A 10,817-nucleotide genomic window follows, 5' to 3' on the forward strand; every position below is an offset into this window, starting at 1 on the left:
AAGCTCCTATTCACATTTACTCTGTCTCTTGTGCACACATGTTATCTTTCCATCTCTTCCTATCACATGTTTTATGTGTGTAAATGAGGGGTGGGCAAGTGGATGTGTATAAGTGTGTTTAAAACTGTCTTTGAAAGCCAGATTTGATAGTATTGGATTATATTATGATTTTATGGTAATCATCATTTCAAATGAATTTCGTATATTGTGTAGGGAGTCTGAATCTTATGTTCATTCTCCTAAACAAAGAAAGAATCAGAACAAATTTATTTGTTCCCCATACCACTCTCTTTTCTACTTACATGAAAGTCTCTGATGGTAGTAAATTTTCCACTACTGGCATTGGGCAGAAGTAAATGTGTACTACCAGTTTTGGTGCTATTTCTTTCTAATATCATTTTTTCATAAAGAAGAGAACATAAAAAGATATTGAACAATATAGAACTTGAGCACTAAGGAAACAAAAGTAAAGCCTGAAGTGCTTATATTAGTCATTAAATATTACTGAGATTAAATATTTCAGGAAGTCTGTGTATTTTTTCAATATTATTTTATTCTTTTCTTAACTTCAAATTTTCTTTTTTCATTGCCTGAGAGTGCCATACATGAGTACTTTGATTTTAGCAAATTCATCACTCCATTTCTTCATTTGCAATGTCTCCTGTATGCTCCACCACAATTTTCTGGTCCACATTCATGTGTTCTGTTTTTGAACACATTGATTCACTTACCGCAGTCTGTCTTACATGGCGTAGGGTCATCCACTGGAACATGGGTCACCTCTCTGGGACTGCATCTCTGAGCAGAATTGATCATCCTTACTCTAGCAGTCATCCAGTTGACAGTAGCTTCTAAGCTAGGGGTGTGACTTCATAACCTCTTCGCTCATGCATGCTAGAACTTCACTGGGTTGATCTCATCGTTTGCATGTAGTCACTGCTACTGTGAATCCATATGTGCAATTTGTCATGTGCGGCAAATACATTTTCCTCTATTTCTGACTCTCACATTATACATAGCAAGTTTCCAACTGTTTCTCTTGGCTTTTGAATTAAAAACCGGTAATGTTTATAGCTTCTAATTTCTAAATGGTCACATTTATTTTAAATATCTCTGCAAAATAAGCATAATAATAAATATTTACTTCCTAAGTCAATTTTTGAGAGTATGATTTTTAAAAATTTCACTTATTCTAATATAAGTCATTATATTATTAAAACACTTTAAGAAATGAAAGTCTTTTTGGTTTTTCTTTGATTTATGGTAAAGAGTTTTGACACAGGTGATTTAATTGCTAAATTTGTGATAAATCTCAAGTGCTATAAAATGAAACTTTTCATGTGACCTGTAATTTCTTACATTGGAATTACATATACTTAATATTAGGTGTTTCTTTTTCTTTAAGATTTGTTATCAATGAAATTTGTTTAATAAATAAAAAAGAAATCTACAATATTATATGCATTATAATTTGCCAATAAGAAGATCTAGCTATTTCATACAGTCAGCCTTGTCCCAGTATATGATATAAAATATTTGAAGACTTTATATGTTAAATCAACATATTTAAAAATGTTTTTAAATTCCATCTATCATGTGACACTTAATCCAGGAATGCTCCTTTTGAATGAAAGTTATGTGCAACCCATACTACAAAATTATATATGTGTGTGTGTGTGTGTGTGTGTGTGTGTGTGTGTGTGGTGTGTGTGTATACATATATATAATATATATTACATAATATATATAATAGGAAGCTGAGTTAGCAAAAATATGATTATTTATTTTTTTTATTTTTCATTATGGATTACAGTTGACAAAAGATGGGTTAACAAGAAGAAAGCATAGAGAATATTTGATCATGGTTTTCTGAAAAAAAGGTTTAATATGGCCATTTTATGCTCTAGTTTTTAAACACCTGTAGCAAAATTATTAAGAGTTTTATGAGACCAACTCCTGTCCGGAAAAACATGGGAGAAAGAATAATGGTATTTTTCTTCACCTTTTTTAAAACACCAGTTTCTTTGTTTTTCTAAAATCTACCATCTCTGTTCCAAAAATCCTCTCACTACCACAAGGTTTATATAGCCATAAAGACACGATTAGCAGTTCTCTTGCAATAGCAAGGATACCAGGCATGTATTTCTCACATTTTGATGATGATTTGGAAACCACAACTCATGCTCACAAGCCTGTCTTGTGTTTACAGATCTCTCTTGTTTCTCCTCTTGTATTCCTAGCAAATCATGAGTTGGAGACTACCCTTTGTGGCATTGTTTTCTGAGTCACAACAGAACATTCATTGAGATGGTATGTTATGAACTGAAAAAGAGGAAAAATAGCTCTGTCTATGTCTTAAAAATTAATAGAAGTTGAGTCAGACATTATGGGGAAATTGAATTAACAGGAATGAGTTGATAGGAAAGAAGTCTGAGAAACTTGTGGTAATATTCTTTAAGCTTATTGTATACAGAAGAGAGTATTTGGGAGATGAAGCAAGAGAGTGAAATGTGAATTAGACACTGATGGAGAATTCAAGATTTAATCTTTTGACTTTGTTGGAAATTCCTCAATGAACTTCTCAAAATTAGGACTTAATTCAAAATTATGACTTCAGAAGTATGGCTTAAAAGACTGTTCTGAATAATGGTGTTTATTTCACCTAGAATGACTTAACTTACTGAATGGAAGTTTTATATCTCTCATCAGGGTATACAAATAATGTAGAGCGCTGCAGTTCCACAGATGGAAAAGTGTACTGTTGATTTGCTTCATGGGCTTTTAATTACAGTGGGTATATCATTGGCTTGGCAGTGCTCACTTAGAGACAAGGGAAGCAGGAAAACAATAATGAGCAGGGATATCTATATAAACTGGGAGCTGTTCTGTGGGTAGCACAGAGTCCAGAGTTCAGTAAATTAGCACCAGGTTGGTACTGTCACATAATTTGCTGGTAGGAGCGCAACAGAGCAGCTTGTAAGAACAGATGAGCCTGGACTCCAATGAAGTCATGAATATAAATCAGAGAAGCTTAATTTAGCGTTGGACATCTAGATGGCGGTCAGTGATGCCGATCATCATCCCCACACCACCAGGCACAGGAGACACAGAAAATATTTGCTAATGGCAATGATGAACTCCATAAGAGACATGCCTAGCATTTTTTCTCCTTGTAGGCCATTCTTTCAGAAAATATTGAAATGTTCAAATTCCTAGCAAAAGACTCATTTAAGGACTATTTTGATCATGATCCAGCCATTCAATACTTATAATTATAATTATTATGCTTATTTCTAAAACAGAGGGAAGTTTACTCACATATGTGTCCTATTTCTAGTGCAATGACTCATGTATGACAATTATTGATGGCTCCATATTTAGTTTAGTTTTATTAGAAACAAAGACTTAAGAGTTCACTAAATTTATAAATAAATAATGCTAAATATGACTGAGGTTCCGCAGGTAGAAGTAATATGATCCATGGTAAATCTCACTGCCTATTATATTTCCAGTCTTGGTTAAACTTGTGTATATTGCATGACTGCCTCCTAATACTGGCCCTAAGAGTCTGATTAACAATGAGTATATGTTCATTTTTCTAATAAGAGAGAAAAAAGGCACAGCATCCTTGATGAGAGGAAAATGGGACAACAAGACAAATAGCTTACTTATATTAAATACCTTCTTGCTTTTCTACTTACTCTCTTAATCACTTTAACAGGAACAGGTATCATTATTGTCCTTGTACCACAGGTTCTGATTTAGGATGAAGTCTAAGTTGCTGCCAGACTTTGCATTAGTACCTAAGCATAGGTAGAGTTCATTGTTTTTTTGTTTATTTTTTGAAATTATGTCATTAATGTATGATTGATGTTCTGCTATTCTTTTGTTGTTGTATAAGTTTGTCCTCTGATAATAAGGGGTATGCCTTCTATCCTTAATGGTAGTCAGTCATTCCTAGGAGGTTGTTTTACACAGTGTCCCAATTTTCCTGGAACGTGGTTCTTTAAGAGACTTAAAACTCTGATATATTGTTACAGATTGTTTTTTATTTTTGTAATAACCACAAGGATCAAAATAACTTTGGTGTTAGAAAGAAGGAGCATTTGGTTTATGAGGTAGAGTCCATCACTGAGCAAAGCTAAGACAAAAACCTTGATGCCAGGGATGACCCTGGAAAGAAAGCTTCTGCCTGGTTTATTTCTGCTTCTGCGCAGTTAATTCCTCATAACCAGACCCACCTACCCATAGTGAGATAGACCTCCTCCATCTAATAACAGTAAGAATAATTATTTTTTTAATTTCTTCATTGATAAAATTGACAAATCTGGTGGAAGTAAATTCTGTTCTGAGAATCCGACCTCCCAAGGATGTCAAATTGACATGTAAGATTAACTGTCATAGACATATTGAAAATAGTAATTACAAGGGTTAATATTCTAATATTTCACACATCAGAAAATGATTAACATTCTCTCTGGTACCTGTTTCTCTGGGTATAACAAAATGTGTCCTTTCCATATTTTGATAGTTATTTCCTACTTTTTAAGCAATAGAATTCAAAATCACCAATGCTTCAAATACAAGAAGTTCTTTAAAAAAGAAATCCTCTCTGAGATAGAAATATTTTTTATTTTTATGATAAATGCACACAGCACACATAAAGACTTAAAGAATAATATGAACATTTATGAAATGGTCACAATGCTATTTTCTTAGTGCTTTATAGTTTAGAAAATATTCAAAAGGTCTTTAGTGTCTGAGTTTCTTTATAACTTCAATTTTATCAAGTATTCATCTACTATAACTTACCCTATATATAAATACAAAGTCTACTTAACTCTCACCTCTATGGAAGAAATGTTTGTTTTCTAAACTTGAAATGTCCATGATGGGAAATACTTAAAATCAAATATGCTAGCTGTTCTGTTGAATTTCCGGTACTGTTAATGAGGTTTGAGGTATATCCTGAAAAGCGAGTTACATTGAATTTTTCCCATCTGTATCCTAGAAAGATGACTACTTATTTTGCTTCTAAAAAATCATTTTATCTGAATTTTTCAGTCCATCTAGTTGTGCAATCAGTGACACTTATTCTACATGAAAATTTGGATTTCATGTAATGGAAAAAGTAAGACTATGTCCACTACATCTGTATGACTCCCAAACAACTCACAGACATGAACTTTTAGCACCTTAGCTTGGTTCTGGAATGGAACTTCTGCATAATTCATCATAAAGAATATGAAGCTTGCATAAGCCACTTTCCGTTCACAGATATTCTGCAGTGTGGACAGCTCAAAGAAATATGCTATCTCTCCATAATTTACATAAAGCATCAATAATGCTTCTGAATCACAATAAAGTTATTTTGATTCATTTATAACTATGTGAAAATATTTTTAAAGTTATACATTGATACAAAAAATAGATTTTCTTGCCATTATCATATTATTTTCATTTTTTATATACTTACTTTAAAAGGAATGAATAGTAGTTATAACCAAATTACTAAAGCAGAAATGAATAAAAGTGCTCTAAAAATTCAACTCATTAACATTCACCAAAACTGCAAACATTCTAAAAAATATCTAAAAATTGATGAGGTTATCAACAGAGGAATGCAGAGACAATGAATCTAGGTTTGCAGCAGCTCACAGACACTGAATAATGTGCAAAGGAGCCCATGTGGGACCAACCTAGGCCCTCTACATAAGAGAGACAATTATATAGCTTGATCTACTTGTCAGACTCCTAGCAGTGGAGTGGGTTCTGCCCCTGATACTTTCGAAGGCTTTTGGAAACTTATTCCTCATAATGGGTTACCTCACCAAACTTTAATACTAGGGAAGGAGCTTAGTCCTACCTCAATTTGTTTTTGTTTTTTTTAGAATGACTTCCTGCATTCTTTTTTTATGGTTTATTTTTTTATATTTAATTCCATCTCCTCCCCTCCTCCTTCCCCTTCTCTCCCCTCCGCTCCACCCATACCCTACCTCAATTTGTAATTCCAGGCTGTGTTGACACCCATGAAAAGACTTTCCCTTTCTGAACAGAAACAGAGGAGGAGTGGATGGGAGGGGTTCACAAGAGAGTTGGGGAGAGAGAATGGAATTAAAGGATGGAAGGAAACTGATGTGGTCATGTAAAATAATGAAAAAGTTAAATTAATAAATTTTAAAAAATGTTAACATCTGATTCTCCCTACTTGAGATCATGCACAACTTAAGTGGGCAATATTTTGTTTATTATCAGTGTTTTGGGGGTTCTGTTTCCTTTAGTTAGAGTATGTGTAAAAGAGAAAAGGAAGGGACTACTAGCATCCAGAGCTGGAACATTGGAGAAAGATGCCTGACCCCACCCATTTGTCAGCTGATATGAAGTTACTTTTTTCATTTTTCAGGGTATGAGTACAAACAGAAATTCCTTTTCCAGAGTCTATAACACAGCTTAACTTTCCATTTAAAACCAACAAACCTCTTTGCTCATATTCTCATTCCTTCTACTCTTCAACTGGACCTTGGGAACTCAGTCGAGTGCTCTGATATGGGTCTCTGCCTCTGTTTCCATCTGTTGATGGATGAGGTTCTATGGTGATATTTAAGATAAACGTCAGTCTGAGTGCAGGGCAGGGCCAGTTCAGGCACACTTTGCTCTAGGGCTTAGGGCCTTAGCTGGGGTCATCCTGGCGGATTCCTGGGAGTTTTTCTATAGCCAGGTTTCTTGCTAACCCCATAATGGCTCCCTTATGCATGATATCTCTTTCCTTGCGCTCATATCTATCCTTCCTCGACTATTCTATTTCCTCAAGTTCTCCTCAACCCTCACCTTCTCCCTTTCTCCTCCCTTTCTACCCTTCATTCTACCCCCCACCTCCATACTCCCAACTGTGTCATCCACTGAAACAGTCTACCTGAGCTAACGGGAGCTCACCAACTCCATCTGGACTGGGAAGGAACAAGCATAGGACCAAACTAGTCCCTCTGAATGTGGTTTACAGTTGTATGGCTGCGGCAGACTGAGGGGACACTGACAGTGGCACTGAGATTTACTTTTACTGCATGTAGTGGCTTTTTGGGATCCTGTTTTGTTTGGATGTATACCTTGCTCAGCCTAGCTGAAGTAGGGAGGGCCTTGAACCTTCCACAGAACAAAGTGTGTTACCCTCCCTTATGATGGGGGTGGGGTGGAAAAATGTATGGGGGGAATGGGAGAAGGGGAGGGAGTGGAAATTTGGACTGATTATTTTTAATAAATTTAAAAATACTAACAAACCTCTATTTAAAGGTAGGATGGCCTATCCCTATTCCCATAAACGTTGTTATATTAAGATAAGAAATATACCATTTCGATGTGCTATATCTATTCCCATAAATGCATTGTTATATCAAGATTAGAAATGATACCAAATTCAGATTAAATGCTATATAAGGAGTCTATTTCATTATTTGGGGAAGCATGAAAAGAAAAACTGTGTATACTTATATATATATATATACTTACATATATATATATACTTATATATATATACATGATAAGGGTATACCTTTTAAGTAAAATTGGTTTAATCTTATAATATTAAACTTGTGGATATAGCAGGATAAGATACGTAGATAACAAGATGATAGGTGATGAGAAGTAGTGCTGGTTCCGGTGGTGATAGATTAGATTAGATAGGTTGACTGATTGATTGACAGTATATCAATAGATAAATATAATAAAATAGATAGGGAGATGGATAGGGAGAAAGAGAAAAAGAGAGATAGATTACATAGAAAATAAAATTAAAAATAGATTAGATAGATGATAAAATGCATAATAAATAGGTCCACAGAAAATTAGATGGTACATGGTAGATAGTAAGTAATAAAATTAGTTTGGAAATATCCTAAGTAGAAACATTTAATCGTACTAATAAATTCTGTCACTATAAAATAAAACTATGTATAAAGAAGAAAATTATATTAACCACAGAAAGTTAATTAAAATACTGCAGAAAAATATGTTTTTGCTTCTCTTTATTGGTTAAAACTTTCTGCTACCTTCCACATAGATGAGAAAGTGCTGTCAAATCTGTCCTCGAGTATTTCGTCAACATCAATAGTTCTGTGCTGGAGAAACTAGATACAAAGATGGACAAGTGTGTAACCCTAACCTCAGTTTATATGGCTGAGAAAATAATCTAGTGTGTTTTTTTTTTTAATGAAGTAGGCATATAAATATGGAGGAATGGAGGAAGGGGAGACTGCAGTCGGGGTATGTTGTATGAAAGAAAAATAAATAAAAAGGAGAAAAGAAAAGTAAGAAAACATTCACACAGAAAATTTTCTAGGCATTGTAGAATAGGTCTTTAATACCACACTAGGAGGCAAAGGTAAGTGACTTTCTGTGAGTATCATGCCAGGGCTGTCTACATGGCAAGTCAAAAGTTTAAATCAATTAAACTGCCAAGACTTAGGTAAGATTCTATGGAAAAAGACAATAAGACAGATATTTGAAGGGAAAAGGAATTGGGTTTGGGGATGTATTTATTACCTGACCTTTCCAGGAGTGTTGCAATTACAATGTCCTTAAAAGGAGGTCCTCTCTTTTGGTACCAGCGAGCTACTGTAAGGAAAGGACTGTGGCATTGGCAAGGTGGGATTCTCTGAAGAATAGGGGAACTCAGCTAAAATGTGGACTTGGGCTAATGAATACTTGGCCCTGCAACTGAAGCACAAGTTTCTGAAAGCTGACAAGTTATGTGCACATCCAGAGGGTTTTGTGGAAGCAATAGATGAAAGAAGTGGATTACCCTGTTGTTGGTTTGGCTGATTATGCAAATAACGAAGACATGATTTAAACATAACGGGAGTCCTTTACATAGTCAAAGAACAGAAATACAAGTGAAAGGAAGCTGAACAAGATCATGTTAAACTCTAGTAGGAAATCGCCACTGCATCAAGCAGGGTGGAAGGGTTATAGAAAGCCTGATAAAAGCCAGGTTATAACCTCCACCTGATCTGGAAGTGAAAGCCTCTGTCTTCTTTGTAGTGAGAAACTAATGTGCACAAAGTGATCCCAGCTATGGTGATTTACAACACCATACAAATCATTCTTCACACAAGTTATAAGAAGGAGGGTCATGGTACACTCTTTATTTCTGTAACACTTTTTCATGTCATTTTATTTAACTGGTGTGTGCAATTTTGCTGGCATATTCACTATGCTATAATTGCTTGGATATCACCTCATCCTCACCGTTACAGAAGTAGCTTCATACTAATCTCCCTTCCAGGAACTGTTTTGTAGAAGTTTATGATTTATTGCCATCTTGCCTGTTGATTGGGAGTGTGGGAAGTATCTTTCATTCAGCTGTGTCTCCCTGGTAACACATTGCACAGTACTTAGCAAGTCTGTGATGTGGCCATCTCTCATTTTGACCATTACACAACTCTTCCTTGATCTTCCTGCTGTAAGGTTGCCCTCCTATAGTCTGCAGCTGTCACAATGATTCTTGACTCTCATTGACTTGATTGTAATTCTATTCTCATTTATATCTTCCCATGGCTTCATAATCTAGACATCAGAATGGCAATGCCTGTCCTAATCTTTCTGTACAAGGGTACTCGATTTGTTCTTTCCATCCTTACAAATAGTCTTCTCACAAATATCACCTGGGAATGTCACTCCCAATATGCCCCTGAAAATTAACTCACTTTACCTGATTTTTTATTTCAAGAAATATTCTTTGTTTTTGTTATATTTAGTGAAAATGATATATAATTATATATTTTATAGAAGAAATAGAATGCTATAATAAAATAATAATAAATAATAATTTCACCCTAAACTGAAATCTACTGTAGATTTTTTTCTTACATACAGGAAACATTTAAGATTTCAATCAATTTTTATGTAGTTTATATTATTTTTTTGCATTTCTCTTCATATTTTATTTAGTAACTCTCTAGTATCTGGTTCAAATCTACACCAATACTCTAGTACTGATCTCCATTTTAAGCCCTTATTCTGACTCCAAAGGTCAGTACTACCAAGTGTTGGGAAAGCATAGAATTCTCCTAGGAAACTGAAAAATTATAAAAATTATATGATCAGAAAGGTACAGATACTAAATGTCTTAAAATCAACAGTTTTCGTCCAGAGGAAAAACAACGTTTCATGGTATATGCTCCGGGAAAACATAACCCATGGAGAGGTGGCTCAGCAGATAAAAAGTTTGCCACATAAGTGTCAAGATGAAAGTTTGGATCCCACCTCCCACCTAATAAAAGCTGCCTGGCAGGCATGGTGCCTTGCCTGCAATACCAGTAAAGAGGAAGGTAGACAGGAAATTGGGCAAAATGTGCTCCAAAGATAGACTAGTCGGTGGAAGAGAGTTAGGTTCAGTGAGAGCTGACTCACAAATAAAGTTGTCATCAGTGAAGATACCAGGCTTCCGCCTCTGGCCATCATTCTGTTACATGTGAACATATACACATGCATACATGTACAACACACATGTGTATACATTTGTTTGTACAAAGAGAAAGAAAAAATATTTAAAAGAAAAAGTAACATGACTGAAATAAACTTTTAATAGTTATTGATGAGTTGTGTTATATAAAGATGTATTTGCTGTTATCAAATTTTAAATTAGTCTTTGAAAGAATCTACATGGAAATGTTTTCTATATGAAATGCCCAAGTCTTTAATTCTTTATTCATTAACAGATACCACAATATCAGGAGCAGGGTCATTTCCAAAAGAATGTAGAGGGCACACTTGTTCTTCCAATAAAATTATGACAAGACCCCTAAATGATTAATAATCACTAC

The sequence above is a fragment of the Arvicola amphibius genome, chromosome 10, assembly GCF_903992535.2.
Source record: "Arvicola amphibius chromosome 10, mArvAmp1.2, whole genome shotgun sequence".
Classification (NCBI taxonomy): domain Eukaryota; kingdom Metazoa; phylum Chordata; class Mammalia; order Rodentia; family Cricetidae; genus Arvicola; species Arvicola amphibius.